The 18617-nt window shown below is 40.4% G+C and overlaps 1 protein-coding gene across 8 annotated transcripts in view; it reads left to right on the top strand.

Annotated features, from left to right (window-relative positions):
* Positions 1-5784: 5784 nt before the first annotated feature.
* Positions 5785-18617, top strand: part of Cntn4 (contactin 4) — a 1052004-nt gene continuing 1039171 nt past the window's right edge. For 4 of the 8 annotated variants that reach the window (XM_045133612.1, XM_045133613.1, XM_045133605.1 and 1 more), the window contains exon 1: positions 5785-5966. The gene's annotated coding sequence lies outside the window, so the exon portion shown is untranslated. Of the gene's footprint in view, positions 5967-6768; positions 6827-6973; positions 7044-16075; positions 16183-18617 lie in introns of those variants that run through there. The other 4 variants (XM_045133607.1, XM_045133606.1, XM_045133608.1 and 1 more) reach the window with 4 other exon arrangements.

The raw sequence follows: 18617 nt of genomic DNA, 5'->3' as shown, positions 1-18617 counted from the left end.
TGTTAGAGATAACCTTCTTTCATATGTTGATCTTGATGCTCTCTCCGTGTCCCTCTTCTCCTTCCATGGGACCAAAAGTCGAATTTTCTTAATATTTAAAAAGACAATCTTTCCATTTTACTAACTTATTTTTTCTTTATCCTTAACTTTTTATTAGTTCATGAAACTATCTACTTTGTGAAATAATGAATGAAATATAATGTTCAACACCAAAATCACAAAAGTCTACTTTGGAAATACATGTACAGTTATCACCATCTGTGTTAAACAGAAAAATAAAATGTGGCTGTAGTGCCTATAGCATGTAAAAGCAAGCTAGATTCTTTTGCAGATAGTCAGCTTGGGGGCTCAGGCCCAAAAGAACATAGACACCCTTCACTGGTGAGACTGAAAGAGAACTTCAGTCTGATTCATCAAGATGGTTATAGGGAGCAGAGTCCTTGTTGTTCATCCTTAATTCTTCTTGGTCTTCCTCTACCCATGAGCATGGCCTGAGTCTGCACTGTCCTAATTGCACCCCCAACCAATCAAATTCATATACATTTGAATTTTGCAATAAAGCTCATATCGATTGTTTGACATGTATACAAAGACCTGCTCCTAGTTACCATGAGACTCCCTGGGTTTTCTTTGTCAGGACTCCTCCCAGCTAGGAAGAAATTCCTCTTAGCTTGGGAGCATATCTGGGTCCTTTTTTTTCTTTTCTTTTTTTTTCAAGGTAGGGTCTCACGCTGGTCCAGGCTGACCTGGAAGTAACTATGTAGTCTCAGGGTGGCCTCAAACTCTCAGTGATCCTCCTACCTCTGCCTCCTGAGTGCTGGGAATAGACGTGAGCCACCACGCCTGGCTCTTTCAAATTTTTATACTTTCTTAAAGTAAATCTTTCAAATTTATCCTTCTTAGTGTCTACATTTTTCACTTCTTTGCAAATCATGGACAATAACTTGAAAGCCACTAGCTCAAATTAAATGACTACAATTGCATTTTATGTTGGGTGAATCATATATGCTATATTCTTTGGACTATTGAGGCTACCATTAAAAGGCAAAATTTGGTCTTGTTGATCGTCGTTTGTTGCCACATTTATAAATGTGTGTATTTATCAACAGGTGTTAGTTGTTAATGTTGAACACAGTCAGGATAATGCTTGTTGACACAGGAAGTACTTGTGACACATAGAACACAGTTAAAAGTGTAAGCACCTGGAAGCACAAAGACCTCACTGAAGTTATACAGGGCCATGCTCTGACCTTGTGAATTCAAGTCTCACAGCACTTTGGAGTCTCCACTATTTTTGGCAGTATAATTAGTTCTGTATCTTTAAAAATAATTTTTGGCAATCTTCCTGTTTAAAATGATCTATTCATACTGCTATAATGCTATCTGGTGTTCTAAGTATAAAAAGGCTTTACAAAACAAGCACATGTTTTAGGTAGGGTATGTTTGGCTCTGGCAATCAGTTCAGTATTCATGAGTCAACAACAGATATTAAATACAGTCTATATCAGATGCTCAGATAAGATTATGTGTTGATCAGTCAGTAAAAATCCTATCACAAGAGGTTCCCATGAGCCTACCTTGATGTTCTTAGGTCTTTGATGTTTGTAGCACTTTAAGGGTACCATCCATGAGAACAGTGAAAAATCACCTCATTCACCAGTATAACCATTACTTTTAACTTTTGTGTGAAGATGGAGAAAGTGTGGAGCAGTGAGGAGGTGATTGATCCCAGTTGGCATTCATAATGCTTAAATGCAGCTGGAGTCTCACAGTCATGTTTTTAAAGGAGTATCAGATGGGGTGTCAGGCTTCTAGTTTACTTTGACTCTATCTATCAGTCCATGTCACAGCCTTCATGGCAATTAACTGCTTTTGTGTGTTAAATAATATTATCCCACTATGAGGCCTTTATTGCTCCCATGTCCTTTGAAGCTTAAGTGTCAGTCACCTAAAACAATGGCACAGGAGGGAGCTCTAAGGGCTGGTCCTGAAGTCCAGTCCTGAGGTCAATTTTATTGTACTTTTGAAAGGAACATAAAACCTTTTTGACATAATTCTTTACTAAAAAATGCTGCTTTATTCACTTGTTAGAAGCAAAATGGAAGCTACTTTTAAAAATCAAGGCAGGGTAACAAATGACACTTCATTCATGAAGATCTATTTAAGCCCCAAACACATTATAAATAATTATAAAACTTACATATCTTTCTAAACCTTAAACATTCCCACATTTTTTTTTACTTTGAATTACCTTATTAAAGTCATTTAGGACACAAGGTAAAAAAAAATATATATAGATACATACGTGCATGTGTGTGTGTGTGTGTGTGTGTGTCCCTGCATTCCATGAATGAGAAGAAAATTGAATGAAATGAGAAGATGTGGTCAAAAGAAATATCCTTTCCCTGTGAAGCTCTTCTTTCTTCCCCTCATATTAATTTTCTACCTACCACATGCCCAGAATGTGTGACAAAGGATTGTAAGTATGGGTTAGCATCAGATGGCTGTCCTTTCTGGAGTTTACAGAACTGTTGCATCCAAGGAAAACCTGATGATATATTCTATCCATGTCTCAAAAAAGTCAAAAGCATTTTCAGTGCTGATTTCCCTTAAGAGTTATCAGGCCTCATTCAGATTGGTTTAATGAGTGTAAGAGGTGACCTTGTATCCAAATAGATACTCCCATATTAAAATACCTGGAGGCAAAAGCCACACATATATATATGTGCAGAGAGTTATGTTAGAGGGTACAATGAGTAGAGTGTGTTAATGCAGGTCTGTTGATATGTTACTCCGGTTAAAGGAGTAGAAGAAATTTTCCACTGTTATAATGATGATTATTTGCAAATTACATGAGCACTGACACGGAGCCCAGCCTCAGTGCAATGGTGCTGGAGGCGTTAATTGATTCGTTTGGAACATTTCCCCCCAGAGAATCCCAGTCACAGGTTGCCTGAGCAAGGAACTGACACCCAGCTGGGGGTCCTGGATATGCTAGGACACACGTGTAAGGATGTTGTCTTCAAAATAGACTATTTCCGTCTCCTGACAGGGGTGGATTCTCTTAGGAACATTCCCTAGTCCCTAGTTAAAGCTGGCTTTCTTGGCTGAGGCAGCCCTTCACCCAAGCTTCTTTCCTGCAGGATGGAAAAAAAGGACTGGATTACAGGTTGCATTTTAAATTACATACTGATTGTTGTTTTGGGGGAGGAATGCACAGGGGTTGGGGGGCATTGGGAAGGTGGTGAATGAGTTTGGCACTTGATCAGTGAGGGCTTGGTGGCAAAAAGAAAACAATTGGCTCCCAACTTAAAGTTTAACTGACATCCCTGTAAACCGACCCAGATCTGTCTCTCCAGATATACAATGTCTGTTTTCTTAAGGAGATGGTATCTGTGGAGCAGGTTCTAAGCAGTGGTCCTGTTTAGTTTCCCTGTGCATGCCAGAGTGCGCTGTCTCACATAGTGTGGGAAGATACAGAGTAAGAATTAAGGAAAGAATGAAAACAAAACATTTAGATTTGAAATTTAGAAAGATGCTTATGGGAATTTGCTTAAACATTTTTTTTTAAAACTATAATTAAACATTGTTTCAACCTGTAGTCCCACTGGGAGAACAGTGAACAGTCGTAAAAATAATATGTGGATTATATGTAAATAATATGTAGATTAATAAGTAAATATGTTACAAACCATATTTCTCCTGAATATGCTCTTAATATTTATTCATACAAAAGCAAAATTTCTGGTAAACTTCTAACTAGGCAAGTTTTGTTCTATAGTTTACTATACATTATACATGTTGACAGATATAATTGTATATATTGACTTTTAATTGGATAGTTAGTTGCAGAAAAGGAGGAGGGTGTACTTAGGAGTGGGAAAAAGACCAGAATTATGGGGAGGAGTGAGGAAGGACACAGGGTAGCAAAGGAGCAAATGTGAGACAAGGTGCACTGATATATATGAAGAGGGAATCCATTAATTTATAAACCAACTATAAAAACTAATTATAAAGTACAGAAAGCAAAATAATCTTTAGTAGTCAGTTCCACAATGCTGGGATTAAAACCCAATCCAGGCAGTTTCATGGAAGGAAGAAATTTGTCTCAAGCTTGCAGATCCAGGAGGAAGTGCTATCAGTAGTGGAGGAAGCTGGCTCCCATTCACAAATCTAAGCAGAGAGAGAAACCACCAGCAGCCAGTTTTAATAAAACACCAGAGTTTATAGGGGGCACACATTCTAAGTATCACATAGTATAAAACCTCACAATAGAAGTTATAAAACTCATGGGTCAAGCACAGGTACAAAAATGACTAGAAGCCACTTATTTTAAGTAGTAATTTACTAGGGAATACACATCACTAACATTCTTGTTTTGCAAAATTGCCTTCATGTGAGAGAAGCTGGAGCAACTTAAAAATTTGTCTCCAAATTTAAGTAATTAGAAAATGAGAGGGTATCTTTTCTTCAGCATTAACCTTAGCAATCAACTAAGAAATCATAAAAGATATAGAATTTCAAGGGATGAACGCTTGTCCATAACAATATTTACTACTTCATTAGGATTTGCCCATTAAAAAAAAATAATCACGACAAAACAACCCCCCCCCCCAAAAGAGCCAGAATATGAGATGAATAATGAACTACTTGTGTGAACTACGGACGCATAATTTGTAGGACGGGTGTGTTTTCTTACTACAAGTAGTTTAAAAATAGTTTTCCAGTCAACATCTTTGCCACATAATGGAGATGTCAGGGTAGGTTTGCATGATTGTGGAAATGGTCAGAAGTGGTTTGCGGAGCTCTGCACCGCTGACATCCACTGGAAAATTGGCTCAGCAAACTTCCTCGGGGCTTTTTTCCCCCCAAGGGAGAGAGATTCAGTCTCTCCTGGGATTTCTGGAAATGTATTCCAGCTGCGTTCCTCCGTTTGCCTTTCCGCTTGTCACCTCCTTTTGCACAGGGATGGTGAGGGTCTGTGACATCCCAGTGGCTTTTGTATTTACCCTGAGGTGGGCTTGGGATGAAGAAAACATCTCTGCAAGGAAACAGTAGGGCCATAGGGCAGAATAACCACGACGCCTTCACTATCCAGTGTACACGCCTTTGAATAACAAGGCTCTTCATGCCTGCCCCCCCCCCAGATCCGCAGACCTGTTAAGCGAACTGTTTCCTCCCTCCTCCCACACACTTCCAGCTGGAGAGCGTGTTGCAGTGCACCGGCGGCGAGACATCAGGTCCTTGATACTGCAGTCTGCATAAGGACACACAGGGAAAACCAGCCCAGAGACCCTTGTTTAGGCTTCTCAAGTTTAGTACCACCGCTCACACCAAACACCTGGTGGAGTAATTCTCCGTCCAGACGCCCCGAGTATTTGATTCCCTTGACCAGAACACCTTCAAGATCCTCCAGGTTCAGCCTGCAGGGAGGTCAGTTGCAGGTCGCGCCTCCAGTGCCCCATGCTCAGGTTGCAATGAGCAGGTGATGCCTCCTCCCTCGGCATCCCTGGCCAACAGGGCCTCGCCTCCGCTATCCAGACACCGGTGCAGTCATCTCTAGCAACCTGAGCACCAAGCGAAGAACCCTTTACCAGTTCTGCGCGTGGGGAGCGAGGTCCGCCTACCTCTCCTCAGCGCCTCTTCCCCCTCCCCCTCCACGGGAAGGGCCCCCAGGTGATGCTCCGGGCGCGCGCTGCCTCGGGTGCTCACTGAGCATGCCCAGCTCCGCGGCCCGCGCCCTCCCCATCCCTCGCCGCTGCCGAGTCGTCTTCACAACTCCAGAGCGCCGGGTTTTGGGAGCTGCTGAGCGCGCGAGGAGGGAGGGGAGCGCGACAGCATCCAGAGCGTTGGGTTCACAACCAGGATTGGTCGCAAGTAGGGAGCTTTCGCCACTTCCCCGGGACCCTCGGACTGTCTGGGCGCCGCGCGCGAGGCTCTCTCCCTAGCAGCGCTCCCGGGCGGAGGTAAGTGATGGAAGCGCAGCTGGGCAAAGCTGCCACTGACCATGACACCCCGGTTCTCGGATTGCCTGGGAAAGAACATCACAACACAACTCTCTCTCGCCCCCCCCCCCTTTCTCGCTCCCTCTGTCCATCCCAGGTCGGTCACCCTTGCAGGGCTCAGCTGGGGCTGTGGGGCTGGAGCTCCCTGAGCCTAGCAGCCCTGCAGGGGCCAGTGAGAAGGCAGAGAAAGCTATCAACCTGAGAAGAGCCAGCATCAATGCCACTGTCACCTTAGGGCGACCCCGGTTTGAATCGGAAAATAAGTTTGTTGCGTCGCGAGAAAGACTCAAATCTAGGAGCCCAGCGCAGGGGAGGCTTCTGGAACCCTGGCTATCAGCTCCTCGGTGCTGGTTTTGACCACTGCCTTCTCTGTGCGCGCACGCCCAGGGCTCACTCTCAGCCCGGCGCTTTTCATCTCCAGGTTCCCATGTTCTCCAGCAGCAGCCCCATAGTACAGGCAGGTGAACTTGAGCCAGGATTTGTAGGGGTGTAAGCGGAGTCACGATAGAAAGAACCATGTAGACACCATGAGCTTGGGAGCTGCCCCTGTGTGCCTGGCGCTGTGCTAAGCGCGGGTACCAGCAGAGAACACCCTGACCAGGTCTTGTCCCTTGCGAAGAGTACCTGGTTTCCTGGCTCAGGCTGAAGGAGCTTGTAGGAATAGCATGCATTTCCAACAACTTCTGGGAGGTTTTCAGTTTCTTTTGAGAAGCCAAGGCAGTAGCATTGTGTCTGGGCACCATGGCCACCCGGCCACCCGGGGGAGACTTGCAGGAAGCGTCCCGCAGACTCCAAGAGCTTGCTCTTCTGCTGGAATCGAGGTCTCGAAAGCCTTTGTTCATTGCCTTTCTTTATATCTAGTGCGTATATTTTACTATTACTGAAAGGTGGGGATTAGAGGAGAGGATAGGAGCACTCAGACTCCTCAGTCCCTCCAATCCTCAGTCCCTCCAATCCTGTCGGAGCGTGATCCACGAATGCATTTCGCAGCGCAGCGGAGCTCTTGCGAGGAGGCGGCTTCCTGTGTCAGACGGACAGGTGAAAGCTTGCTGGAGTGGACAGATTCTTGGGGCTGAACTGCTAGCGGAGGTTGTGGAGAGGCAAAGGGTTACCGTGGGGATGTGGTGTGTGTGGAGTGGAGAAGGGTGGCCTGGATCTTGGGGCACACTGGCTGTTTGTTTGTGAGGAGGGCTTCCTGAGAGCAGTGCTCTCATAACTTTTCTGGCTTTCTTATTGGCATCAACATAGAGGTGGGGACATTTTTTTTTTTTCCTTTTGAAAATAACTGTTTTCTTAATTGCGTGGGAAGTTCCACTAATTTGCGGTAGTGGGAGGTATTACAAGGCACAACACCACATAACTAGTTTGAACACCTACGTAGAGTAATCCGGAGTGTGCTTTTACTGGCAGTATGAGGTTCATGGTTTGGGTTCCTTAGTGAGGCGGAAGCATGAGCACTGCATGGAGCTTTCCAGGGAGGTCCTCAGGTGGGGGTTGCGAGTGGAGATGACTAGCGAGTTCTGTTTTTTTTCTGGTGGATGCAGAAAGAGCAGTGTGTCACGCAGAGACACACATTGAGTGGATTTTGTGGTGGTGAAGAGGAAACTCAAATTCGCTCTCCATTTAGTGCTGGTGTCTTCATCTTGATTCCTTCAAGACACTGTGGAATCTCCACAGTGGGTCTCAGATGTCAAAATCAACCCCCAGTAGAATATTATCTTTGCACTTTTTAAGTTGTTTACTTCATTTTCTCTGTCTTGTTGAAGGAAATCATTTGTTACCTTAAGTGTGGGCCTTGCTCGATTACTAGCAAGCTCAGATAAACTGACTCTCTGAATTAGGGACCCAAACTGTCAGAGTACTCACCTGTTGTTTAAAGCCACAGGGTACACTCAGGTAGCAGAGGCCAATCTCCTTCCAAGCAGCATTTATGTTTTGTTTGGTTGGTTTTCTTTTTTTTTGTTTGTTTGTTTTTTCAAGGTAGGGTCTCACTCTAGCCCAGGCTGACCTGGAATTCACTATGTAGTCTCACGGTGGCTTTGAACTCACCATGATCCTCTCACCTCTGCTTCCGAAGTGCTGGGATTAAAGGCGTGCACCACCACCCCCGGCCCAAGCAGCTCTTGAACACATTCCCACCCTCACACGTTTGGAGGACTTTGCAGTCAGGTGGGAGGCAGTGACAGACCTCCTTCCACAGTGGTTTCATGTGCTGGCAATTAGCACTACTTAGAAAACACATCTGTCAGGTGTGTGGATTTTTATTGCTTGTCACCTTTCTATTTTACCTACTTCTCTATCCTGCTGTTTTTTCAGGAGTAGTTCTGATTTCTCTTTGAGTACTAAATCTTGTTGCTATAAATTTTTCTGACAGATGCACTGGATATCTGTTTCTGCGATTTAGGTCTTAAAAATTAAAAGTAATGTAACTAAGTTTCTCAGCTGAAATCCTGCTTTTGTAATTGACTTCCATGTTTGCCTGGTAATGGCTTTAATGTGTTTCATTTTTTGTTGTTGTTGTATTCAAGGTAATATACATTACTTCTAGTTTCTTTTTATCTAAATAAACTTTGTAAAATGGCTTTTATATGATTTTAATTGAGTGAATCTCTTTCATGTGATAGTCAGGGGCATGGCTCTACAGGCTGATGTAGACAGAATGCTTTCATTGTTAGGTTTTAATAAATCAGTGTTTTATATCTGACAAAGCACCCATGATTTATTATATAGATAGTTTTGTTTCCACTTACTAACAGAAAAAAATTTGAACAAATATCACTAAAAGTCATTTACAAATTAAGGACGTTTACTGACACGATATGGTAATTCTAAAACACACTGCACAATAAAATAACAATAAAGCAGCAATATAAAAAAAATTAAGTTTTATACATCCCAGCTGTTTGTGGAGTATAGGCACTGGGCTGTGTATGCTACTTTGGAGTTCAGTCCTTATTTGCATTAAATTTTTTTAAATCTTATCTGTGTTTCATTATTTCTGGTAAAGTAGTTAGTTGCAAAACTGCTAAGAATCTGTGTCTTTTATAACAGATAGATTAATAGCACAAGTTTCTCTTATCATATGCCACACACTGGATTATGGTATAATAAAGACTGTGCTGGGGGGATATCTCAAAGTTTTCATAGTATTAACAGTGACAGCACTTGTAATCAGAAGTCTGCGAGGAAGGACAGCAGAAATACTCGCACATTGAAATTTTGGGTGAAGGGATGACACAAACCTTCTAGCACATTCACCAGGATTCAGAACTGGCCCAGAACTTAACACATTCATGGTTTTGGGCCAGAAAATCCCATAATTTCTGTGAGCTCCACCTTCTTAGCTTTAGAACTAGTGTAATATGTATTTTGAGTTTCATGATGGAGGTTAAATATCAAAGGACATACAAAGACCTTGGCTGTATTAGATTGTTTCATTTAAATACTGTAAGAAATTATTCCAAAATACATACTGCTTCAGATGTAAAATAAATTTGTCTTTTATATAAAGTCTCCAAAGGGGAGATTTGGCAGCATTTCTGGAAAGTGTGATTCAGAGGCACAGCTTTTATCCATCCTTGTCATCTCATTTTGGTCACCATGCTTGTATGCCTGGAGCCATTGGAGGGAAAATTCCAGCTGTGTTCATTGCCCAGTGGTACCTATCACTCTGTGTGCCTTCTATTGGCTAAAAGTCATTTCCATGTGGGAGTATCATACTTAAGGAAGGTGGAAAGATGCAATCTACTCGTGTATCCAGGAAGAAAGAAATATTTAAGTGAGCAACCATCATTCTCTGACAATCTATCATTGTGTATTTCCTCCAAATTTAGTAAATAGTACTTCATCTTATTCCCATAATTATGTTTTAGACAACCTCCCCAAACATATTCCCTAAATAAAGCAGTAAAAAGGAACTATTATGTATATAGGGACTTCATTTTGAAATAGTCATCTAATTGCCTTGCCCTTCTAAAAATACTATTATTATTTCTATTGTTATTGTGCAAATGAGGAAACAGACAAATGAATTAAGTCATTTTCACAACGTAGTGATATAGTTGTGATTTGAACTGGGTTCTTTCTGTTAAGAAGTGACTTTTTTTCATTTTATTTCAAATAGAAACCTAGAGTATATTTTGTGTTTCAGCCTCAATATTTCTTTTACTTAAACCATTTGCTCATCTGTTATTTGCAAGCAGAGCTAGAGCAAGAGCAAAAGCAACAGAGAGAATGGGTGCATGGGGCCTCTAGCAACTGCAAATGAATTACAGACACATGTGCCACTTTGTGCACCTGGCTTTATGTGGGGACCAGAAAATTGAACCTGAGCCCGCAGGCTTTGCAGCCGAGGACCTTAACCACTGAGCAATCTCTACAGCCACTATAAATTGAGGATAATTAAAAATTCTTAAAGAATAAAAATAATACATAATTGGAAGCATATGGAGTAGAATTTGTGTATAGGGTTACTATGACTAAGGTCTAGAATCAGGAGTCATACTTAAATCCTCTTCCCTTCACTGTGATACACTTTTATTTGTGATGAAGTGTTAGCATCTGTGTCCCGCCTCACACCCTCCCTCTTAATCTTCCACTGTGGAAGTCTTGTGCTGGCCATTCTATAGTGCTGTGTTGAGGGTAAATTCCCTTTAACTTCTTAGCATCAACAAATATCTTTTTTGGTAGGTTCACAGCTAAAATAAACTTCCTGATTTTGATCCAAGGAATTGCTTTTCACCTATACCATACCCACAAGGATACCCTCCTCTTGTTCTCTTAGCTTTGAAAATTATATTTTTAAGTATTTCCTGCACAAGTGAGGAGACATGTCTCTGCAACATTTAATATGTACTCAAAATGATTTCTTTTGTGCTCATCCTGTTGTCTCAACCCATTTGCCTTAAGGAGTCTGCCTTATCTCTGTGGCTTGTATGTTTGACTAGGGAATGTGAAGTAATCAATAGTGAGTTTCAAGAAAATTTTTTTTAAAGTATTTCATTTTTATTTATATATTTGAGAGAGAGAGAGGGAGGGGCAGATAGAGAATGAGAGAGAGAGAGAGAGGAAGAGAATGGGTGCAATCTTTTCTCTTGTTCTATGTTTGCGTATCTTCTCGGTTAATGAGAATCTCAGCATGCGAGCAGATATTTATGTTCTTTGTTTACCAATCACTTTTTGTACAGTTGCCCCTATTTGTTTCCTCCTAAGTTGAATCACATGTCCTCAGAAATCTGCTTTTTTTTTTCTTATAAACTCCCCTTTATTCCTTTGCTTTTTGCATCCATGTAATTTATGTAAAAGTGCATTGTGTGGTACTAGGATTGACCCCACAGTGTTTGTGTGCTAGGGAAATGTTCTATGGAACTACATACCCGACTTGTGTGAACATGCTTTTCTTCCAAAGCTATTCTTCTGTTTTTATCATAGATTTAGAGGCATAGAGGAACTTTAAGATAGTAAGCTATGTTCCACAAGACCATGACAAAAGCTAACATAAACTGTTCTAAGTCCTAAGCTGAATAGGCTTTAAAGTACTGACTTCTTGCTCACATGGGGCAGCTCAACACTCAAAAATATAGTGTGAAGAATCCAGTTGTCTACATGCATAGGGCTTTATCCTCCTCTAATTCCCTTCAGTCCTTAAATTTCAGCCATGGTCTTGAGTGTGAGGAGAGAAATAATCCAGAAAAGCCTCACAGGTGATTGCTGCTGATCCAGTTTGGGGGGTTAGTCTCATGGTTTCTGCCCATATATTCCCTGGGATGATCTCAGCCACCGTGACTTTCTTTGATGTATGGGGCACCAACTAGACTCCATCTGAGTGCCTAAGGGAAAAGAGAGTGGGGTTGCAGAATAACTCCTCTGTTTCTCATACAGTTTTCTAATAAGTTTTGGTGAGATTAACTGTTCTTTATCCAGTCTCCTCTGTACATTTAAAAAGGAGACTATAGATTTATTCCTTATAAGTATAGATTTCCTTAGCTTAGCCTTTGTTATCTTCTGGATGTTAGTGAAGAAAGTCCTGGTGAAATTACTTTCCTTTTTTTTTTTTTTTTTTGTTTTGAGGTAGGGTCTCACTCTAGCCCAAGATGACCTGGGATTCAGTATGGGGTCTCAGAGAAGCCTTGAACTCATGGTGATGCTCCTACCTCTGCCTCCCAGGTGCTGGGTTTAAAGGCTTGTCCCACCATGCCTGGCTTGCCTTTCCATTTTTAAAAAATGGTTAGGTGATAGTTTGGTGAGTGAAGTGCTTGACATGTAACCAGAAGAACCCACATGAAATGCCCAGTCTGGTGGTGTGCCCCTGTATCTTTGTGCTGGGATGTGGAGACAGGCAGATTTCAGGTCTTAGCAGGCAGCTGGGTTTAGCACAGTTGGTGAGATCTAGGTTCAGTGAAGCTCCGTCTCAAAAAAAAAAAAAAATAGGAGAGCAACTGAGGAAGGCATCCAATATTAACCTCCACATGCACCTTCATACATCAAACACATAACATTATATGCCAAACACATAATATCATACCCCAAACATATAACTTTAAATGCCAAATGTAACTTCATACACCAACTACATACAAACATAAACATATGCCTCACACATACACACTAAAAATGATAAATAATAAAATAAATATAAGAGTTATACAATCATAAATCTAATAGTAGTGATAAAAATAAGATAGCTGGACCATGTGAGCAAGTCCTTGTCAGGAAGAATACTGACCCTTCCTGTGATTGTTTCCCACACGGGAAAGTGGCCCAGTAAGAACCACTGTGAAGAAAGGAGAAACTTCTCTGCTTTTTTGGCAACTGAAGTCAGGTTGTATACATGCCCCTGTACCAACTCGTACAGAGACATTATAGCAAGAAGAGACACTGGCTTGCCATTTCTTCAGTACTATTGCCATGGAAAAGAGAAACTATTGCTTCTGGGTTTATCCATGTGTTGGTTCAGAATGAAGTCAGCAGAAGTGTGATCAGCAGTGGGAGGGAGAAAAACATCCTTCTTGGATTATTGAGCCCTTTGCTCCAATGTATCTGTAGTGAGTTTACTTGGTAATTTGTCAGCTCTTTGAGTTCCTAACCTGTCTTTGACTTAAGCTTCTTTGAACTGGAGTTTTGTTTTGCTCTCAGTCAATCATATCTTATTAGATCAATGAGAGACAGAAAGTGAGTGAGTGAGAGAGAGAGGGAGGGAGGGAGGGAGGGAGGGAGGGAGATGGGGGAATGAAAGAATTGTGCATGAAGGTTTGGAGATTTTTGTTATTTTATTTTATTTTTTCCTCTAAATACAAGTCAAGTGCTATTTTTATAGTGGGTTTAACAGCAATTGTATTGGTTTGTAACAAATAATAGTTGCAGATGAGAAAGATTTGTTCTTACCTTTCTCTCTCTCTCTCTCTCTCTCTCTCTCTCTCTCTCTCTCTTTCTTTCTCTGTCACACACACACACACACACACACACACACACACACACACACGCATGCACACACACTACTTCATTGTAAACCCAAACTCTGAATTTCTCAAAGCTCATTTCTCTTCATATAGTAATGATAGAGAATTGGTGGTAAAACCACTTCCTCAGGCTGAATTCCCTCTTCTGAAATGAACTTGGGCTCCACTTAGGTGATACTGTGCTTTCCAAAGTCACCAGCCCGTCTCTTGTCCTACACAGCCTTGGCAGTACCTATCTGGTCACTCACACTAAAATTTATACAATTCTGATCCTATCTGTATCTTTGTGTACATTGCCTCTCTGTCTGGTTTACTATTTAGTCCTTTTGTTCTACTGTTTACCACCGTTTGTACAACACCTAACTCAAATGTCAGTACGTTCAGCTTCTCTCAGTACTGTGCAGGCATAAAGAATGGCTGCCTCCTCCGAAAATACAGATGGTGGCCTTGTTTCTATGCTAGTGATGGTGATAGGACCCTCCTGTTTACCACAGGTGTTTTTTTGTTTACATATGAGAGAGAGAGAGAGAGAGAGAGAGAGAGAGAGAGAGAGAGAGAGGATGAATGAATGAATGAGAATGAATGAGTGAAAATGGGCATGCTGTGGCCTCCAACCACTGCAAATGAAGTCCAGACACATGTGCTACCTTGTGCATCTGGCTTACTTGGGTACTGGGGAATCAAACCTGGGCCCTTAGGCCTCACAGGCAAATACCTTAACCATTAAGCTATCTCTCCAGCCTGATATTCACATTTAAAATGAGCAGAGTCCTGCACAAGCCAGAACAATTTTACTTTCCGGTATTAGTTACTTTCTTGTTGCTGGGGTAAAACACGCAACCAGAAGCAGCTTCTGGAAGGAAAGGGTTTATTTAGTGCACAGTTCCAGAGGGTAGAGTCCAGCCTGGCAGGGAAAGCGCAGCAGGAGCAGGAAGTTGGAATCACTTTATCACAGAGGAGGGAGTAAGGAGAAAAAGTACAATGACCAGTGATAGTATAGAAATCTCACTTATGGGATGGTGCCCCCAAAAGTTAGGAAGGGCACTCCTACCTCAACTAACTAAGCCTAATCTAGAAAATCCCTCATAGATATGGCTAGAGATTGGTTTCCATTATGATTCTAAATCCTGTTAAATTGGCAATTATTTATTAGCCATCACATTGCCCTAATTACTCCTTTGTAATAGCACATAGCTCATATATCCTTGGGATATGTGATTTCCTGGATACAGTTGATAGCATCTTGAAATTAGAGTTCTTTCAAGTGTTAGGCCCATGATGTACTAGGTATTTGACTATGAGATTTCTGCTTTGTGCAGGTTATAGGCTTATCATCTATATATAGGTATAAAATGTGTTTTGTATGGCTGTTCTGACATTGAAAAGGCAATACCTGTAATATTTTAATAATGGGTACACCTATAAAATGAATTTTAAACATCAGACAAAAGAGGTTTTATGGAAAGTATGTGGAGTATCTCATGCCTAGTTCAAGTAGCACATTGAATAAATTCCACATAACTTATACCAATTTCTATCGATTATTGTTACTTTTAAGTTTTCTTTCCCAAAAGATGTCATATGCTAAAAATACAATCAAACCCACAGTATGTGTTCACAGAACATGTGTCATAGTTCTAGGAGTCCAGAATAAGCAATGAAATAAGATAGTAAGAGCGATTAAGAAATGTTTGTGATATATAATCATTGATACTTTAAACAGCACTACTTAACTACTTGATTAGTTCCTTTCTTATGTAAGGTTTATTTTTCATAGTTCCTAGCCAGAATTAAAATTTTCTTTCATGACGTGAGTCAAATGCAGCTCATAATTCTTTTTTTTTTTTTTTTACTGTTGTCATTGCTATTTATTTGATTTTTGAGGTAGTCTTGTTATAGCCAAGGCTGACCTGGAATTCATTATGTAGTCTCAGGGTGGCCTCAAAGCCTCAGTGATCCCCTGCCTCTGCCTTCCAAGTGCTGTAATTAACAGTGTTCACCACCATGCCTAGCTTAATGATTCTTTTTTAAAAAAATAATTCTTAAAATGTATATGTTCCTTTTAATTTAATAAAAGTGTCATATTTTGAGGAAGGAAATTTGGTTCATGAAGAAAATGAGAGGCTGTAAAATCACTAATGATATTTTAGTGATCTTCTGTAATGCATACTGAACTATTTATCACAGTGAACTTGCTTCTCTACCTTTGATCTCAAATCTTTTGTATGAAAATACTTTGTACCTCAGCATATCTATTTATTTTTCATGTTTCCTATTCCTTTCATGGAAATTGTCTGTGGTGGCAGGTGTTGTATGTGTACATATGATGAGACAGGTTTGGTTTGGATGAGAAGAAAATAAGTCAGAGCATGAAGTCTTAAATGACAGACGTGCTGTGTAAGGCTTGATCATGGGCACATTGCCGACATTTCGTGTTGTACAATTTGTTTTGTCATCTACATTATCCTAGCTCTTCCACTCTCAAATGTAAATGTGAAAATTTTTACTAGTGACTCATTTAATTAGCCAGTAGCTAGCTATTGATTATATTCTCTGTGAAGATTAATGTATTAGTTGGAAAATATTGCCCTGATTCTCACTGTACTTTCCTAGGTGAGTGACATCCATGAAAAGAGCATGATGACTTCAGCCACGTATCTAATTCCTAGTAAAGTTACAGTATACACATAGGCATCCAGGATTCTAAGCTGTAAGTTATTGTAAGTAGAGGTTTTTCATTAATATAACATTAAAATTTGTAAGAGATGATACCCAAAGAATGCATTATTTTCCTGAGTACGCAAGTGGCTACATAGAAAGATTTTATTATATATTTTTCAATACTGGGGATTAAACTCAGGGTCCCATGCTTTTTAGGTTAACACTGTACCACCAGCAACATCTCTAACCCTCTTTCTACTTTTTTTGTTTTGTTTTGTTTTCTTAAGGTAGGGTCTCATTCTAGCCCAGGCTGACCTGGAATTCAATATATAGTCGTGGGGACGTATCAAACTCATAGTAATCCTCACACCTCTGCTTTCTGAGTGCTGGGATTAAAGACATGCACCACCACACTTGGCCTTCTTTCTACAGTAAAACACACACACACACACACACACACACACACACACACACAAAATTTACAAGCAGAGAGAGAGAAAATGGGCATACCAAACAAAGCCTCTAGCTGCTTCAAAGAATGTCGGATGCGTGTGACACTGTGCATCTGGGTTTATGTGGGTACTAGGGAATCAAACCCAAGTCATTAGGCTCTGCAGGCAAGCTCCTTAACCACTGAGCTATCTCTCCAGCCCTCTTTTCAGTTTTTATTTTGAGGTAGTGATTCATTACATTGCTTAAATTGACCTTGAGCTTGCTCTGTAGCCCACACAAGATCTGAACTTTTTGATCTTCCTCGCTCAACCTCCTGAGGAGCTGGAATTCATGACCTCTGCCAACAGTTCTAGCTATAATTTGCTTCTTGATGTCACAAGATCATCATGAAAGACACAGAGCATGGACCAGTGCATGACTTTTGAACCCTCAGTTGAGCCCTCTCTCTGTTACTTACCTGTGATGTGGGCTCAAACCTAGTTAGCTCTTTCAAGGCAGTTTTGATAAGCATGTGGCCTGACATGACTCATGCCTGCTGTACACAGATACTGTGGATGTGAGCTCCAGACCATAGTGTGATGATCATGGTGCACCTTCTCAGCATTAAGTACATTAGCCCTATGTCTGTCTATCTTCAGAACTTACCCAGAAACTAGCCTTTATAGATGGGTTAAGAATGTATTACAATACTAAGTAGTGTGTATTGTGCTGGTATAAATTTCCTCAGGCAGGATTGACACTGAATCGTGCACCAGGAACCCACAGTCTATGGCTGAGATATTGATGTCTATGCTGGTGACACCAGTGTGTTCTCTGCTGCATTTTAGACTGTTAAATATGACCCCTTGCTTTTCTAAACTATCGTTTCTTATTTGAAATTTCCTACTGGTTTTCAATTAGAAAAATATATGAGCTGTTTGATCTGTATTCATAGTAAGCACAAGTCGATTTTTCAATGAGACTGAAGGCCTTATTGGGGAAAAAAAAACAATAGTATAGATGTTTCATGTGCATTTTCTCCATTATCAAATTCTCCTTTCTCTACTTTCAGACTGAAGTACTAAGTGGTAACAAGCCACAATAGTAAAAATAGAGAAATATAAAATAACCAGCTTTAATTATCAATCACATGTAATTGTGGTACATTTTATAGAGGAATTGTTTGTGAAGATTCCTGATTTATTATGGAATATAAATTATCTTATCTTTAGGAAACATAATGAAAAATCTCCCAGAAAACATTAAACACTGGTGTTTACAGAATTTTGAAAATAAATACTATCAGTTTGCTAATTTGTGTATGTGTGTGCATGTGTGAGTGTGCGCATATGCACCAGAGATTTTTGCTAGTGCAAATAATTACTAGAGGCATGTACCATGTTTTCCATTTGGCTCTACGTGGATACTATAGAATCAAACCTAGGATGACAGGTTTTGCAAGCACGTGCCTTAGCTGCCAACCAAGAGGGTGTTTTTTTTGTTTTTTAATTGTCATTTCAAGATCTTACTAGCCACTAGAACCCATTTTAAATTCCTATGTTTAAAAAATTTTAGAATCTAGAAAATTAGACTTAAATTTTTTTTTTCAGCCTGATGATCTGGCACACAGACACCATGGTATTTCTAGATATTATGAAGATGGCTGTAATGTGTATGTTTGTACACTGTATAACATGAGGTCATTGTTTATTTATAATTTCATTAGCTAAACCCAATTCCTGTATCAGTAACAATTTAAAAGTATAATATGGTTTGTTTTATGCAGTGTAACTAAAATGAATACCTTAGTCATAACTATAGAATATTTTCCTTTTTCTGAATTAACAAACTTTTACAAATATTAGTAGGGTTTGTGTAGTGCAACTTCCTTAAACCACTGTTTTAAATCCTGACAAAAGTAAGTATACTGTAATGAATTTTTAAAATTTTTTTGTTCATTTTAATTTATTCATTTGAGAATCACAGAGAAAGAGAGAAAGAGGCAGATAGAGAGACACACAGAGAGAATGGGCATGCCAGGGCTTCCAGCCACTGCAAACAA

This window comes from Jaculus jaculus, chromosome 14 (genome assembly GCF_020740685.1).
Source record: "Jaculus jaculus isolate mJacJac1 chromosome 14, mJacJac1.mat.Y.cur, whole genome shotgun sequence".
Lineage (NCBI taxonomy): Eukaryota > Metazoa > Chordata > Mammalia > Rodentia > Dipodidae > Jaculus > Jaculus jaculus.
The sequence above is the reverse complement of the archived record's forward strand: the minus strand, read 5'-3'. Positions and strand labels throughout refer to the sequence as shown.